The following is a 17,641-nucleotide window of genomic DNA, read 5'->3' as shown; positions in this document are numbered from 1 at the left end:
TTACACATTAGAACAATCAAGTGTTCTTGGATTCCCATGCCTTTTCAAATCACAGACACTATGTTTTGCATACAAAAAGAGTAGTATAGATATACTTTCTAGAAAATTATAATGTAAAATAAAAATAAAAATAAAATTTCAAAACAAAAATAAAACCCAAACCAAGCTATGAACCTCACTATATTGTTTCAATTTATATTTCTTGGAAAAAATTAACATCAGGACTGATTCCTAAAACATTGTCAATCTACCACTCTACCATTTCTTGGTTCACTGTATAGATTGCTGGCATTCAGCTTTATGCTCCTGCATTTTTACATAGTTAATATTCCATATGTAGAGTAGTTATCACTTAATGTTCCATTGGTTCATCAGCCTTTTCTGCCGGTTCTTCAGGAGGGTGAGCAGGCTGGGTCTTTCTCGGCAGTCTGTCTTTAAGACCTTCACAGAATGGAGACCCGTCGTCATCATCATCATCATCATCATCATCATCATCATCATCATCATCAATCGTATACTTCAAGTCCTTACCAACAGTGATAATGGAAACACTCTTTATAGTTAGGTCCTGCTCAGCAGGAAGAGTCTCTTTTTAGGCATGAGGACCATCTTTAACCAGTTCATTCAAATTGCACTGCACAAATTCAGACATATGTCTCTTCAAGTATGTATGAGCTGATTGAAAGTGAGCACCAATGGACCTAGCTCTACAGTCAAAATAGTTAGCAGATGGACAGATGGAAAATATAAGGGCCCTTATCATCATACTCAACAGTGAGCAGTCCCACACCGTAAGGTCTCTGACCATACCATTGTGTTGGTATCTGGGTCTTGCTTCCAATTAGAGATACAAGATGAGACACAGGAAGAGGTCTGTCAAAAACAAACCTTGAATCCAAATACTCTTCATGCATGAAATTACATAACAGCCTAACATCAACTGTAAGCCAACCTTCCACTCCCATATTCAATTTGGTGAATCCTGCCCTGAGGATTCCGAACAGTGACCTCATTGTCATACTGGGAAACATGGTTTTGGCTAGGGCTTAAGTTTCTTTTCTCTGAGGCCTCCAGCAAAGATACAGATCAAGAAAAGCTACCCAAAATAGTCTCTTAATGGAGCTAGTGGCTGAGTTGTTGGGGATGATGCCAGATCACATGGCCCCTTTAATGGACGGTAAGTGAAGACAGTGTTCTTGATAAGAAAGAGGCTCTCTGTCCTAACAGAGGTACAGAATAAATCCTCAGCCCAGAGGCCTTGGGAGTGGGCTGCTTCTCATGAGTCAATTTCAACTCCTAACTATACTCTATGCAACAGTATGAAACACTGCCCAGCCATATGTCATTCTCACCATCATTGCTGTGTTAGAGCCCATGGTGGCAGCCATTGTGTCATTTCATCTTATTAAAAAGTGAGGGGTTAACATATAATTAAAGCATTTTTTAAAAAAAATTAAAACTATAAATGTTATGACAAATTAAAAAAAAAAAAGGTTTCCTCTTTGTCACTGACCCTCTCCTCTGTCTTACCAAGGCTGACTCCAGGGACTGTTGTTGTTATGTGCGTCGAGTCACTTGCGACTCATAGCGATCCTATGTACAACAGCTCTAAACTCTGCTCTGTCCTGTGCCAATCTCACTGTCTCCGACACACTCATCCCGATTGCCCCAGTCATCGAATCAATCCATCTCCCAGAGGGCCTTCCCCTCCTGTGCCTGCGCTCCACCCTCCCAAGCATGATGTCTTTCTCCAAGGACAAGTCTCTCCTTACACACGACCAGAGTATGTCAGACGAAGTCTCAGAATCCTTGCCTCCAAGGAGCAGCCCGTTTAACCCTCTCCAGGATGAATCTGTTTGTTTTCTTAACAGTCCATGGCACCCTCATCACTCTTCTCCAATGCCAAACCTCAAAAACATCAATTCTCCTCTGTCCTCCCTGGTCATTGTCCAGCTCTCTGACGCATTAACAAGTGATTGCAAAGACCATGGCCTGTATCAGATGCACCTTAGTCTCCAGAGACACACCGTTGCTCTTCAGTACTTTAGAGAGGTCCCTAACAGCAGACTTTCCCATCGCAATACGTCTTTTAATTTCCTGGCTGCTGGTGCCAAGAGTGTTGATTGTGAAGCCAAGCAGACTAAAGCTGTGAACAATCTCAATCTCTTCACCATCCATCCTGATGCTGCCAATTGGTCCAGTGGTGAGAATCTTTGTCATCTTGACATTGAGCCTCAATCCATTTTGAAGGCTGCAGTCCTTGACCCTCTGCAGCAAGCGCTTCAGGTCCTCCTCAGTTTTAGCAAGCAGGGTTGTGTCATCTGCATAACACAGACTGTTGATAGATCTTCCACCAGTCCTGATGCCACGCTTCTCCTCATAGAGCCCAGCCTCTCGGATAATCTGCTCTGCATACAGGTTGAAAAGGTAGGGAGACAGGACACATCCCTGGGGTACGCCCTTCCCAAGTTTGAGCCACTCCTAATTTGTCCAAAGCACATAAAAGAAGGTCTCATTCTTACTTCAAAAGAACATTGTGGTGATATTTCTTGCAAGAAAAATCTGTTTATTCTTCTGGCATTCACATTCGATATTCTGTGCCAACAGTATAATTCAATGAATCATTTCTCCTTCAGTTTTTCTTATCCACTCTCCACCTATGGCATGCATCTGAGGCCACTGAACGTACTCTGATTTGGATCAGGTGCACTTTAGTTTTCAAGAAAACGTCTTTGCTTCTTAACACTTTCCAATGGGAATTGAAACGTGGCTATTTAGAATGTAGCACGGCACAGTATCTCTCAAGACTTTTAAATCCATACTACTACTGTCTCTCCATTAAAGAGAGAGAAAAGCAATAGTAAATAAAGCACTAAATACAGCAAATGAAAGGGCTGTTGAGGTTGAGAACCAACAAGGTGAAGTCACTGCATTTCCTTTACTGATGTATCAGTGCAGATATCTTTGTTGTTTTCAGTAGCTGTCGAATTGGTTCCTGACTCATGGTAAATTCATTCTAATTAAATCAATGGTTTACCATGACTGTTGGTATCCACAGGGTTGTCATTAGCTAATTTTTCAAAGTAGATAATCAGGCTTTTCATCCTAGTCTGTCTTAGTCTGTAAACTCCACTAAAAGCTGTCTGGCTTCATACTCAGACAGCTTCTTTGCTGGTGTAGTCTGTAGGGAGTTGTACCACTAACCCAAAGGCTGTATCACAGCAACTTAAAAGTCACCACCTGTCAGAAGGGTGCTGTTCAGAAGTAGTCATTTCACAACTCCAGCTTGAAAGATGTCAGACAGGTGTTGACTGTGCGGGAAGTGCATTGGATCATAATCAAACCCAGTCTTCGGGACAGAAGGGGAGAATTGTCTCTGCCTTGGTAGATTATTTATTTGACAGGTATGCTACAGTTAGCTAGTATCATGTTTAATAACTATTTAATGATTGAGTCTAAGGGGAAGGGTTTATGAACAACATATATGCATCCATATAACTAAGTTTATTGTAAATTTTACTGCAATAATGCATATTCAGGGAGCTCCCACAGTTCGAATTCACCAGCTGCTTCATGGGAGAAGGATGGGCAGTTTCCTTTCGTGCAATTAACTGCCTCTGAAAACCCTCTGGAAAGTCAGCTATGGGTCAGTTCCAACTTGATGGTACACAGAAACAACAACAGTGCGTATTCGGCATACATATAAATAACTCTAAAATATACAATATTCATAATTACATTTGTTTTAGATTCTAATTGGCTAATTTATTCTCAAAAAAAAATAGTAAAAATACTCCATCATTGTCATGAAATTGAAACCCTACTCATATCCAACCCTCTAGTAGGTCTGATGGCCTATTATTAAGAGCTACTCTGCAATCTCAAAGTACATGGTTCAAATCCACCAGCTGCTCTGTGGGAGAAAGATGGGCAATCTCCTGTGGTGCAATTAACTGCCTCTGAAAACCCGCTGGAGGGTCAGCTATGGGTCGGTCCTGACTTGACAGCACACAGCAACACAAGAACGTAGCTGACCCTCCAGCAGGTATCTAAAGCTGTAAACTAAACATGAAGAGGTTGCCCATCTTTCTTCTGCAGAGCGCCTGATGGATCTGAATTACCTGCCTTTGGGTTGGCAGCGCAATTCTTCATAGTCTACCAGTACAGTGCTTATTACATAGAAATACTGGTGTAATGATTAAGTGAATTTTAAAAAAGAAAAGTTCCTTTGAAGATACCACCGTATTCATAAGGGTGTTTTTAGTGTGTGTGTGGTTTTTTTTTAAAAAAAAATACTTAATATTTTAAAAATATTTTATAGTCCATTTACTAAATCCCAAAATAATGACCTAAGTTTACCAACATTAAATGTTCTCACTACTATTCTTTCCCCGATTAATTTCCTTGCCATTTAGAAGACAAGCTTTTTAACTTTACTCCTCAAAAATAGCTACCAGCAGAGGTTGCTAGAATGCAGGCATTACACATCGTTCTCCAGAGAAATTTTTCAAGGTAATTTTGTATTTCTCTGGATTTACTTTAATTACAACAAGCATATACCATGGGAAAATTTTTTTAACAGGAAGAATGCTATTAAGAATAAAGAATCTTTGGAAAAAAAAAAAGAATCTTTGGGTCTATTTGACTTGGTGTCTTAAGCATATTCTTTAAAAGAACAAGAAGACAAATAGTCTGGATTTCCCAAAACCGAGAAAACTGCACAGCTCTACTTCTGTATATTCATATAAATGAAAAGTTAAAAGAAACCTGTTTCTTTTATTGTGCAACTACCAAATGCACAATCTTAAATCTCCAAGAAAACAATGACGTCTACATAAGTTAAATCAGAATTGTTAAGTGAGTTATCCTGGTTTTGGTTTCATTTACTTGAAGAAAATTACCAATAAAAAGAGAAATAGTTGAAGGTACTAAAACTCAATTAAAAAATGTATTTATGAAAATTATAAAAATTAATATAGTTTATATTTTCAATATCTAATGCTTAGAGTTAATAGGAATCTCATTAAAAGAATTTCATTATTAAACTCCAGCAATAAAATTCTGAATGCCATCTCACTTTATTCCCAGAGGTTATCCAAGAAAGGAAGTAGAGAATGTTCTTTTAGAAAACATGAAGTGGGAAAATGTTTAAAACTATTTATAGTAGCACTTAGCTGTGGAAATCCCAGACTTTACCATCTATTTATAGATATTCTTTGGGTTAAAAGGGTGAAACCAGAAATCTTGAAAATGCTACATGCTTTTATCCAGCAGTTAAAACTAATAAGCTGTCTTTCTGTGGTTATGATAACCAGATACTTATAAGAGTAATTCTGGAAATGACAATAAATATATCTTGGTTAGAAACAAAATTGTTTAAAAGAACAATGTTTTCTCTGATTAAGTGCTTCTTATACTTTCAAATTTTCTGAAAATTGGATTCTTTCTTTCATGTAGAGTTTCTAATACCAAGTGAAAAGGATAATGGGTTTATAAAATTTGGGAAGAGGCTATGACTTTGCAACATTGGTGGATTAATCTGAACAGAAAAGAAAATCAGGTAGAATTTTTGTTGTTGTTAGGTGTCATCAAGTTGACTATGACTCATAGGGACCTATGAACAACAATGTTATAGGGTCACTGCTGGGAGCATCATCCACTCACCAGCCTCAAGACTGCCTGGTACCTCGAGGGCAGGGCAGGGTTGTTCCTGCTCACACCCCTTGCGGAAGGATGACAGGATGGTGGCTGCAGTTTAAGTGGCTGGAGAGGGCAACAATCCACATTTCTAGTCTCTCCTTGGGGCATCTTAACCTACTACATCCCCAAAGCCTCTGAGAGAGCCATACCAAACTGGCACCTCCTAGAGGGTCTTTGGAGTGGTTGAGGCTGGGGGCAGACACAGCCTGGTTTAGAGAGGCCGAAAGGAAAAGGGGACACTAAGGCTGGCTGTGCTCTAGCCTGTGCCATCCTCATAATGTCCAGCATGCCCAAGCCCTGTGTTGCAGGCTGTGCCTATCCATTCTATGGACAGTCTTCCTCTTGTTCATGGACTCTGTACTTTTCCAAGCATGATATCTTTTCCCAAGCATTCCTTTTGACAACATGCCCAAAGTATGTGAAATGAAATGTCACTGTCCTTGCTTCTAAGGCACATCCTGGCTGCACTTTCTCCAAGATAGGTTTGTTTGTTCATTCGCAAGTCCACGGGGTAGTCAATATTCTATGCCAATGCCACAGTTAAAAGCCACAAATTCTTCTTTAGGAAGCTCTGATGACTTTGAGGCAAGGCATTGCACTTCTGACCCAAAGGCAGGAGGTTCAAATCTACTAGCTGCTCCTGGGGAGAAAGATAGCAATCTTCTCCTACGCAATTTGGCAATCTCCTTCCATGCTGTTTACTTCTGAAATCCCGCGGAAAGGTCAGCTATGAGTGAGGGCTGCCTTCACAGCATATAGCAACAACAGTTCTTTGATATTCCTTAATAACTGTACAACTCTTATATGAATATGAAGCAATTTTTTTTTAGTCATGTAAAGGTGGAATTTATTTGTACATCATAAATATTACCCATGTCCATCTCCTGTTGTCGAGTTACTGATTAACTTTTCCTTTGTTAAACTTCTCTTGAATATTACCTCTTAAATAAAACTTGTTGATGTTAACAGACCTTTAATTTTTCTTTTTTTTTCTATAATTATATTTTATTAATTTTCATAAACATTTACAGAGATTTTGGGTTTCCATTCATTCACCACTGCACCATTCTCTCTACCCTCCTCCCAGTTTGTTCTTGTCCAAATGCCACAGTGCTTGTCAAAGCCAGTTCTGATTAAACTTCTTTGTCAGTGTGTCCTTTGCCATTCCCTATCACTCCTCCCTGAGAGAGACTTCACCCTGAGTCATAAGGAAAAGGGGATGGCGTATTCCCTTAGCTACTTCCTGCTGAAAAGGGACGCTGTGGATTGAATATGAAGTAATTTAAAACACCACGGTTCAGATCAGGCATACTTTGTCTTGAAACTGATATCCTTGCTCATTATACGTTTAAAGAGGTCCTTGACAGTAGATTTGCCCAATGTAACACATCTTCTAAGGAATATAAAATTCTGAAAATTTCAGAAGATCATAAGAGTAAGCTCTCCTTTGGCCTTGAATATTTGGTACAAAATCTATAATATGCAAATGGAATATATATTTGTAAAAAGAGCATGCGGATGGTCATATCTGACCTTTACCAGCTCCATAAAGGGAAACTGTCCCATCAACAAAAATCACAACATAAAACCTATTCCCATGAGATAAGACATGTCCCTCAGGGCAACAAATCCACTGCAATAGCTCCCAGACCACACAGAACCATATTAGGGAAGTCAAAAAGCTGTAATTCAGCTTAGTAGCAGAATACAATCACTTAGTCAGGACGACTTATGAAGTATGCTCACAGACAATCCAGCTTTGAGCCTTGCAGCTTTAGGCCAGTATTATACAAAGCTCTTAGTCCTGGTGATTATGGCTCCCTCATTCTTCCCAGTTATACAACAAACTTGGACAAAGGCTCCTCGGTTTGGTTTTATGGGGTGGCAACCCCAAGGTCCTTGTCATCTCATGTCAGATCTCTGGTTCTGTGCTGCAGCTGCTATGGCTGCTTCCCCCATGGACTCAGGTCTGACTGGCACAAGAATCTCTGTTCCCAAAGGATGCAATGCATTCTCTTGCTTCTTCTATGGTAGTGGTGATGTTCTTCAATTCTGCTGCTGGAGCTGCTCAATTTAATGGTGAGATTAGTCATTGGTGAGACTATACAATCCACTTGTGGATAGGCTAACACTCCCTATTCACATATTCCCACCCGTCCACATGGCAAATTCAGTCAATGGCTAAGGAAGCCATGTTGAACAACAAACCTCTAACACTACAATAATCTATTGTTATTGTTATGTCACATCAATTTGGAACCAACTCATAGCTGACTTTCCAGTGGGTTTTCAGAGGCTGGAAATTACATGAGAGAAGATTGCCCCTCTTTCTTGTGCAAAGTGACAGGTAGATTCAAACCACTGCCCTTTGAGTTGGCAGTCAACTTGTTACTACTAGGCAACCAGAGCTCCTTACAAAATCTGTAGATACTTAGAAATGTAATTCTATTACTTTCTTTTTTAAAATCATTGTACTAGCTTATTTACAAAATTCTAATACATTGTTTTCCAGAACAGATTTTTTCCAACCCCTACCCGTCAAATTGTTTCTTAATAGGCTTTTCTATAGGCTAGAGATAATTTGGGACCTGATTATTGTAGTGTAATGTTAAGAGATTATGAAAGCTGTGGCTTGTACTGTGCATGTCAGACAGGAAAGGGGACATTTGTAGGCTTGTTAGAAGCACAGGCAGAATTTATTGAGGTTTTAATGTTAATTAGTTTTTTTCCCCTGATGGAAAACTTTTGCCTCAGCAATAATAAGACATAAAGTTGCCACAAATTTCATTTTGCTTGGATCTATAATCAGTGCCCATGGAAACAGGAATTAAGAAATAAAATGGCACATTACATTGAACAAACCTGCTGCTGTGTGTGGGGGGGGGGGGAGGGGATATTACAAAGGTCTAAGGTGTGCCTGACCTAAGTTATGCTATTTTCAATCACCTCATATGCACGTGAAAGCTAGATAATGAACAAAAAAGACTCGACACACCTGAGTTATAACGTTGGCTAAGATTATCGAATATACCATGAATTGCCAAAGAATGAACAAATCTGTCTTGCAAGAAGTACCGTCAGATGCTCTTTGGACTTCGTCTCACATACTCTGGACGTGTGTTTGGGAAGGGTCAGTCTGTGGAAAAGGGCATCATGCTTGGTAAGGTAGAAGGTCAGTGAAAAAGAAGACGCTTCCTCAGATCGAGTGGCACAGTAACCGCAACGATGGGCTCAAATGTAAGAATGCCTGTGAGGATCACGCGGGACCAGGCAGCGTGAGCGCCTGCTGCACAGAGGCTTAACAGCACGTAACAGCAGCTGTCATTAATGTGAATTCTCTTCATAAAAAACCAGAAATAATTAAAGATAGATAAACAATAAAAGCATATTACTGCTGCAGCTTTCTTCACAGGCTGTCGTCATCATGTACTGTGGAGTGAGCACTGACTCTTAGGTGGCCTTTTTTCAGGAACTCCAGTGGCCTAGTGGTAAGAATCTGAGCTGTAATCGAGAAGGCATGTGGTTTGAATCCACCAACTGCTGCGCGGGAGAAGGGTGGGCAATCTCTTTGTGTGAGATTTACTGCCTCTGAAAACCCACCAGCTATGGGTTAGTTGTGACTCAACGGTACACAACAGAAACAACAAAGCTGGCGAGCTCTGGTGGCCTAGTGGCAAGAAGATGCACTGCAATCCTAGAAGTACGTGGTTCGAATCCACCAGATGCTCTGCTGGAGAAGGAGAAAAAATCTCCTCCTGTACCAGTCAGATCTAATTTGACGGTACACACACACAAAATAATAAAAATAAAATAAAATAAAAAGAAACAACAAAGCTGTGTAGGAAGAAATTGTCCATTTTTCTCCCATGGAGCTAGTGGATCCAAACTGAGAACCTTTAGGTTGGCAGCACAATTACTTACCACTAAGCCACCAATGCCTCACTTAAAAAAAAAATCCCCCTGTGAAGATAAAGTCAATATATAATAAGAAAATGATCAACACTATATTACTAAAGAAAGGGAAAACACAGAAAGATATAGAGGGATGAATGGAAAGCAGAACTACAGTGTGGAAGTGGGGAACGTGTGATTACATTGTGGGCTTTGAAATAAGGTTAGTAAACAAAATGTGTGTGACTGAAGAAATAATTTACTTTGTAAACCTTCATTTAAATCTCTAACTCTCTTACACACCCCCTCTTAACTTATTTAGTCTCACCAATACAAATCTATAAGCAGAACTTCATAGAACTCAATATGTTTTTGTGTCAGTTGGTCAAGGCTGAAAATTCAGGTGTCTCAAATACAATTTATATGCAAAGTCCACTTCAGTCTTCATCTACTGTTTCCCATTTAAAAGTCTGTTCTGTCTGGAAAATATATCCTTATGTTGAAGAGTAGCAGCTGTGCTGCAGAACAGCTCAATATCCTCTTCCTCATGAACCAGAAATGCTCATGGCTTTCAAACTGTAGGATAAAACTTATCCAGTAACTTCTTTTACATCTGACATTGCCAGTATGTCTCAGTGATCCTTCCTCTTAAACTCCTCAAAGCAATAATAGCATTGTCATCCATTTATCACCTGGTCACATGATGCCGTCATGCTTTCTATTTATTCCTGTGGCAGCCACATATGAAGCATTCTTTTCCTTTGATCACTGCTGTTTGTTTGCACCACAGTAACCTTTCCTCAACAATTTCATTTTCAGTTGTTTAATAGTTGGCTGATTTCCTTGAAAACCACATACGCTGCTTTAACCAGAAGAATTCCAGTGTGAAAAGTTAGTGGTCTAAAATCCCAATCCTCTTTCAGCTACTAATATTTCAAGTGACTCGAGATAATCACTTAACTTCTCTAATTCTCGGTTTTCAAGATCTGGTGTGAAAGATTGGGCCAAATACTCTCTAGAGTCTCTGTAGCTCCAGTATAGTTGTATAAAAAGCTTCTCTCTCTCCTTTTCTCCATATTTTCCCCCTTACCCTATTGGACCAGATTCTGAAGATTAGATTATTTCCCTCACATCCAGCCTACAAACCTTTAGATACTATCTGCAACACCTCTCCTTCTCCTTCTCCCTCTCCCTCTTTTTCTCTCCAAAATTCTAATGACTTAGTGGTAAGGATTTTTTCCACTTACCAGATTTATTCTATGTGTATTAGTGTTTTTCTGATGCCCAAATACTTGTTGTCTTTATTACAAAAAATCTGACATGAAAATGCTGAAAAAAGTACAGAGAAAACCAAAAATCTATCCACTCTCCAGTTAATACTATTTTTGTCGTAGTTTTTGAGACTATCATTGTTTCTCTTTTAATTGTGATTTTAATGAAATTTTACCTAAAAGTTGGATTTTCATTTATTGATTGCTGCCCAATTTCCTCTCTACCCCCACTTCACTTTCTTAAAAAAAATACACATTCAGTTTTGCACAATTTCATCTCTCCCTCTACCCTCCTCCCAGTCCACTTTGCAATGCACATTTTATCCATAGCTATCAGAGAAATGCAAATAAAAACAACTATGAGATATCATCTTTTCCCAGTAACAATAGCAAAGTTCAACAGAGCATCAAACAATAAATGCTGGCTAGGCTGTGGAGAGATTGGAATCCTTATTCACTGCTGGTAGGAGTGTAAAATGATGCAACCACTACGGAAGGTGATATGGTTCTTTCTCAAAAGTTGGAAATAGAAATACCATTTGATCCAGCATTTCCATCCTAAAGAAATCAGAGCTGCCACCCTAACAGAGATATGCATAGCCATATTTATTGCTGCGTTATTCACAATAGCAAAGGGATGGAAGCTCCCTAAGTGCCCATTTATTTAAATGAATAGGATAGGGAACTCTGGTGGCCTAGTGGCAAGAAGTTGTGCTGTAATTCCAAAGGTGCATGATTCAAATCCACCAGATGCTCTGCTGGAGAAGGAGGGGCAATCTCCTCCTGTGTCAGTCAGATCTGACTTGATGGTTTACAATAAGAAAAAAAAAAAGAACAAATGAATAGGATAGGAAAAACTATTTTATATTCACAAATGGAATACCATACAACACTGAAAAACAAGAGACTAGTAAAACATTACACAACATGCATGACCCTGGAGGATATTATGTTGAGTGAAATATTTCAGTCACCTAAGGACAAATACTACATAGCACCACCTCTATAAAACAGGACTGATGGGGTTTGGGATGAAACTAGGGAAAAGGGATAGATAATAAACACCGCATTAGAACAGATGAAGGAAAGAACTTTTTAAAAGTAATATATGATTAGTCATTATTTGTATGGTAAGGATTTGTACCCACTCAAAGGCAGGAGGTTTGAATCCACCAGCCACTTCTAGGAAAAAAGCTATATAATCTCCTATGCAATTTACAACCTCTGAAAACCTACTAGAGGATCAGTTATGAGTTGGCTCCAACTCAACAGCAAAAAACAACAATAATCTGGTTTAGGAAGATACCACTGCTCTTACTCAGAAGCTGTGAGCTCCCTTGGAGGATTTTGGAAAGCCTGAGACCTTCACATAAACAGTAGTCCACAAAGATTCGGATTTATCTTTCATGTAAAGAGACCCTCAGTACTACTTTAAGTACTTGGGCGAGACAATGGATTTAAAGCCCTCATACAGGGGTACACAGAGTAAGCACCTAGCAATGCTAGCTATAATGAAGATGAAGATAAGGATATAACACCGATTCTTTTGTGCTTTGTACTTGAATTTGGGATGTTCTGATCTGTTTATATTTTACTAATTTTAAGACAAGTAGCATCAAATAAATGCAAAGATGGTCCAGAGAGTGGTTCTTGATAACAGTAGGGCTGAATTCAGTTGTCAGTGGGTAGAAATCAGGTATGAATTAGATGAGTTTGAATGTAGTTAGGAGCTAGACCTTTAGGTCCTTAGAGCTGCTTCCACTTCCTCCTTGATCTCAATGCTTCTCACTGGCGATATCCCCTGGGAGTCACATTTCTCAGCTAAGAGAGTTTGTCAGCCAAGGCCTTTATGTCATTATTCTTCATTTGCCCTGACAGAACCTTGGGTGAAGAAAGAGGGACAGAGCCCTGGAGACGAAATAAATCTCTTGTTATTACTATTAATCCCTCCTGGCCCTATTGGATTCTCCCCCAAACTGCCACAGGAACGCTTAGTTCTTTATGTAGCCCAGCATTTTGTGAATATGCCTCTCTCATCTTTGATATCATATGTTCTGGCAAACAAAGGAGAGGAAAGCTAACTCATCTTCTTGTTGCTGTTGCGAGGTGTTGTCCAGTCAGCTCCAGTTCACGGTGAATTAAACTCTGTCTGATCCTCCACCATCTACACTATTTCTATGGTGTTTATGGTCGCTGTTGTAGTCACGGTGCCAGTCAATCTCATTGAAGCTCTTCTTCTTTTTTCAGACACTTTACTTTTCCAAGCATCATATTCTTTCCAAGACCTGGACCCTCAATAACACACCCAAAGTATGTAGACGAAGTCTTACCATCCTGCCTTCTAAGGAGCATTCTGGCCATGCTTCTTTCAAGACAGATTTGTTTATTCTTTTGGCAGTCCATAGTGTATGTGATATTCTTTGCCAATACCATGATTCACAAACTAAGGCCTGATTCCACTTGCAGTTCCGGAAACATCCAGAGAGACCTTGACCAGCCTAGGTTGCCTCTCAGAAACATGTGATAAATTCCCTAGAGCACAAATCAACTCGTTCAGGCCTTAGTTCCCACTCGCATCTGTCCTAATCCCTCTGGATGTCACATGTTGGACAAATAAATTCATACTGATGGCCACTTAACGTGTCTTCTGAAAAATCTTTTCTTTTCCCTGCCTCATGACTAAAAGATATCAGAATGATAACTCTTAAAAAGTGTACATAGGAGACTTACTGAGTCTCTGGAACTGGGACCTGGACATATTTTTGAGAAAACAACAGTGAAACAGGTGACTCTGATCCCCAGCCAGAGATGAAATCCATTGAGTTAGAATCGTGACAGGAAAACAAGTAGTTCAACTATTTTCTTTCCTTGGCCTCAGCTTGTGTTCAGTCTTCCAGCAAATCTTGTTTCACACTGCACTGCTTTTCCCTTGTGTTCTACCCTAGCGGCTGCTTTGGCAGAATCATCTAAAGACTCGCATTGCTCACTGTACCTTAAATCAAAGTGGTTTAATAGTACATCCAAAGCAAATATGGAATGACTCTCCAAGTTTTATATGGGAAATTTAATTATACAGGATGCTTAAATTTTTGTGATAAAACTTCTTTTTGTGTGTGTGCTTTATTTTTTTAAATACAAGAGAGTGACTATTATAGCTGTGCCAACAGGCAATCCAGCACACTCACATGGTCATTAGTAAAATAGCTGAATTTTGGTAAAGAGCTGAGATTGATCTATTGGTTCAGGTGGGGGCTGACTCACACAGCACATTGATTCTAACACGTTTGAATGTAAGTGCAAGAATGCACCATAGAAAGGAACAGTTTATACAGCTGGAGGCCTCGAAGAACTGAGTGTGAGAAATGTACCTGATCAGCATGCTCGATTATGTAAGCCAGGTGAGACCACTAAACAGAGTAGAAAACCGTATCTGCCATTAGACAAGATTCCTTTATGAGGAATCCTAGGTTTGAGTATCAATTAAACTGGATAACCCAGAGGCAGGAGAGGTGATTATTTCATGAGGTTCTGCTTGGCCCAGCTAAAATAAAGGCTCTGTGGAGCCCCAAAAGAGTGGTACAAATGAGGCCCAAATCCCACATTAATAGAAACAAAGAAAAAGAACAACACACATCTTCAGACCTTAATTGGGAGTGGTAATTGGCTTTTGTGGTTTCTGTGTATCTATTTGCAGATACTTGATATTGAATAATTGAGTTATTTAGTACTTTCTGCTCCATAAACTTCCAACATTGTGTGGATTGAGGTGCTCTTTTAGAGGTTCAATCATGCGTTCATGCATTCAATTGTCTGTTAGCCATCTTTATTTGGACATTCTTAGATTCATTTAGTACAAATGAAAATTCCTTTTCCCTCTACCTTTCTTGTCCTTCTATCTACCCTATTTTTACAAAAGTAAACTGTCTCTTTATCTTCTTGCTGTTATGTGCCATGGAGTCGCCTATGTTTTGCTTTTTATCTACCTCTAGGTCATAGGCAGGATCTTTGCTGGTGCAGTGGATAAAATATCCAACTGCTAACTGAAAGGCCAGTGATTTGAACCCACTAGTCACTCCGCTAGGGAGATCTGATGGCCTAGTGGCAAGAAGTGGTATGCTCTGCAATCCTGAAGGTTAGCGGTTTGAATTGACCACCTTTTCTGTGGGAGAAAGATGGGGAATCTCCTCCCATGTGATTTATTGCCTCTGAAAACCCAGCACAGGGTCAGCTAGGAGTTAGTTCTGACACCATGGCATACAACAACAACAGTCACTCGACTGGAGAAAGATGTGTCAATCTGCCTCCATAAAGATTCATACTCATGTATGCACTGCCACAGAGCTCGTTCTGCCTCATAGCAACCCTCCGATGGGTTTCCAAGGCTGTAAATCTTAACGGGAGGATACTGTTCTTCTTGCACCTGGAGCTACTGGTGGATTTGAACCATCAGAGAAGAGTGGCCTTTTTAGCAGTGCAATATGCTAGTGACTATGTCCCAAAGCTCCTTTCCATGGAGATTAGAGCCTATATAGGGAACTCTATGAGGGAGTTCTACTTCATTCCATAGAGGAGTCACTGCTAATCAGAATTGGCTTGATGACGGTGGGTTTATGAGATGAGTTCAGTTACTGCTATTCATTTATCCCTACCTTGAGCTTCATAAATAAGAGCTTGAACCTATTTTCTGAAACTGAACATCAATTAGTCATTTAGTGAGTGTTTGTTGTACCCAGAAAGCAGAAGAAATGTTTATTCTCTGAAACTCACTAAACTTCAAATTGACCCCTTGGCTTTACTTCTCACTTCTACTTGGAAGAATTTAGTCACAACTAAATGAATTCCTATGTTTATCAAAAAAGCAATAGCAAAGTTGCTATAAATTCAGTCAAATCTCTTATATGTTGCATAAACACTGCATGGTAGAATAGTGATTCTGAGGTTCTGAGATAGAGATTCTTGGGTGTATTGATTAAAGCAGGGGGGAAAATAGAAAGGTTCTGAGAGGCTGGGATTAAGATTTGAGTATACTGACTAAAATGGGGAGGGAAAAATATTTTTTAAAGATTTTAAAAAAGAAAATTTGAACTAAAACCAAAAACCAGTCTCTGGCTAACCATAATAACCAGGGGATTCAAAGCACTATGACATTCCAGTCTCTGAACATCATGGGCAGTTGAAGATTTATTAAATTTGAAGGCAGTAAATAATTTTACATATCTCCTAGCAAGCTGTAAGGTTCCAATTGTAAACCTAAGTCAGATAAGAGACTCCACTTCCCTCCCCAAATCCCCACAGCTTCGTTTGACTGTATTACCATTATTTAATTTCAATGGGATTTTTATTTCTTTACATTATTTTAACTTTTCTGCTCTGTGGGGTTTTAGTTTATTTTTTTGTTTATACTCATGACTTTGAGAATCTCATCTAGCTCATGAAAAACATGCAGTCATTGTACTTAATTCATTTTGTTATTTTTGTCCCCAAGGGATGACTTATCTTGTTTGGCAAAGATAGCATTATATCATTAATTAATTACAACTAATCTCCAAATGAGCATTTTGGTTTGAGAAGATACATATGGCAACAACTAAATGAACTTAATTGATTTAAAGTTTCTTTTTCCCCCCTTTTGCTTAAGACGTTGTTATTTGGTATTGTGGTTTGGTGCCATTGAGCTAGTTCCCCCTGAGAGCCACCCCTGTGCACAATAGAACAGAACACTGGCTATTCCTGCAGCGTGCTCAGTTATTCCTATGTGTGGGGCCATTGTTGCAGTCACTGTGTCAGTTTATCTCATTGAAGGCTTTCCACTCTATTTCTTTTTTTAAATTTATTTGTTTTCATGTCTTAATTGGTACCTACTGGCAAGTGATCTCTGTTAGGAACTCCAAAAAGGAAATCTCACACCAGCCTACATGTAACAATCGCTCAGAGCTGGCCATTTGTGATCTGTGGTTGTGCTTTTCTTGGGCCAGGCCACGTTCACTCCTCCAAGCAATTACTATGTTAAAGAGATTTTCCTGTGGCTTGAGGGATGGTGTGTGGCTGCAGTGCTGATCCCATGCATTTATTTCAATGGAGAGGAGGGCAAAGAAGTCATAAAAAACCATGGACTGAAAGTAATGGATACATGTAGTGTCTTGACATCCCTAAAGACATGTTTTTCTTACAAGGTTTGTATTTGGAAATGAAAGTGACTTTGGAATCAGACAGATGGAATTTGAACTTCTGTGCTGCCACTTAGAAGCTATTGACTTTGGACAAGTTACTTAACCCTTAATAGTAGGCACATCTCTGGTGTCCTAGGGGGGATGGACTTTTGTTGCCAGTGGTTTGACCATTGCCCTGCAGTTCAAATCCCACCAGCTGCTCCAAGGGAGAAAGATGAGCAATCTTCTCCTGTGCAATTTACAGCTTCTGAAAACATGCTTAGGGCTCAGCTATGTGTTAGTCCTGACTTGACTGCATGTAACAACATAACATGATGGTTTTTACAAAAGATTAAGTAGAATAACATTCCAGAAAGAGGCCTGCATCTACGGCCATACCACCCTGAACGCACTTGATCTCATCTGATCTTGGAAGCTAAGCAGGGCCAGGCCTGGTTAGTACTTGGATGGGAGAAAGAGACCTTCCAGTTCTTTTCTAGAGGAAAGATGTTTCCTCTAAGCTTTCACTTCATCTGACCTCTCCACTTTCCCACAGCAGTGTGGCCTAACTCCATTCCACCTCCATCCCTCTCCAGTCTTCATCCCTATAAGTTGTGTCATCCTGTTATG

General features: G+C 39.6%; 1 pseudogene; it reads right to left on the bottom strand.

Moving 5' to 3' along the window:
• Positions 1–352: 352 nt before the first annotated feature.
• On the bottom strand, positions 353–1,013 carry LOC102851452 (annotated as a pseudogene).
• Between the last annotated feature and the right edge of the window lie 16,628 nt (positions 1,014–17,641).

The sequence above is a fragment of the Elephantulus edwardii genome, unplaced genomic scaffold (assembly GCF_000299155.1).
Source record: "Elephantulus edwardii isolate Elephantulus edwardi_28Jun2011 unplaced genomic scaffold, EleEdw1.0 scaffold00154, whole genome shotgun sequence".
In the NCBI taxonomy this organism is placed as follows: domain Eukaryota; kingdom Metazoa; phylum Chordata; class Mammalia; order Macroscelidea; family Macroscelididae; genus Elephantulus; species Elephantulus edwardii.
This window is presented reverse-complemented; position numbering and strand designations above follow the sequence as displayed.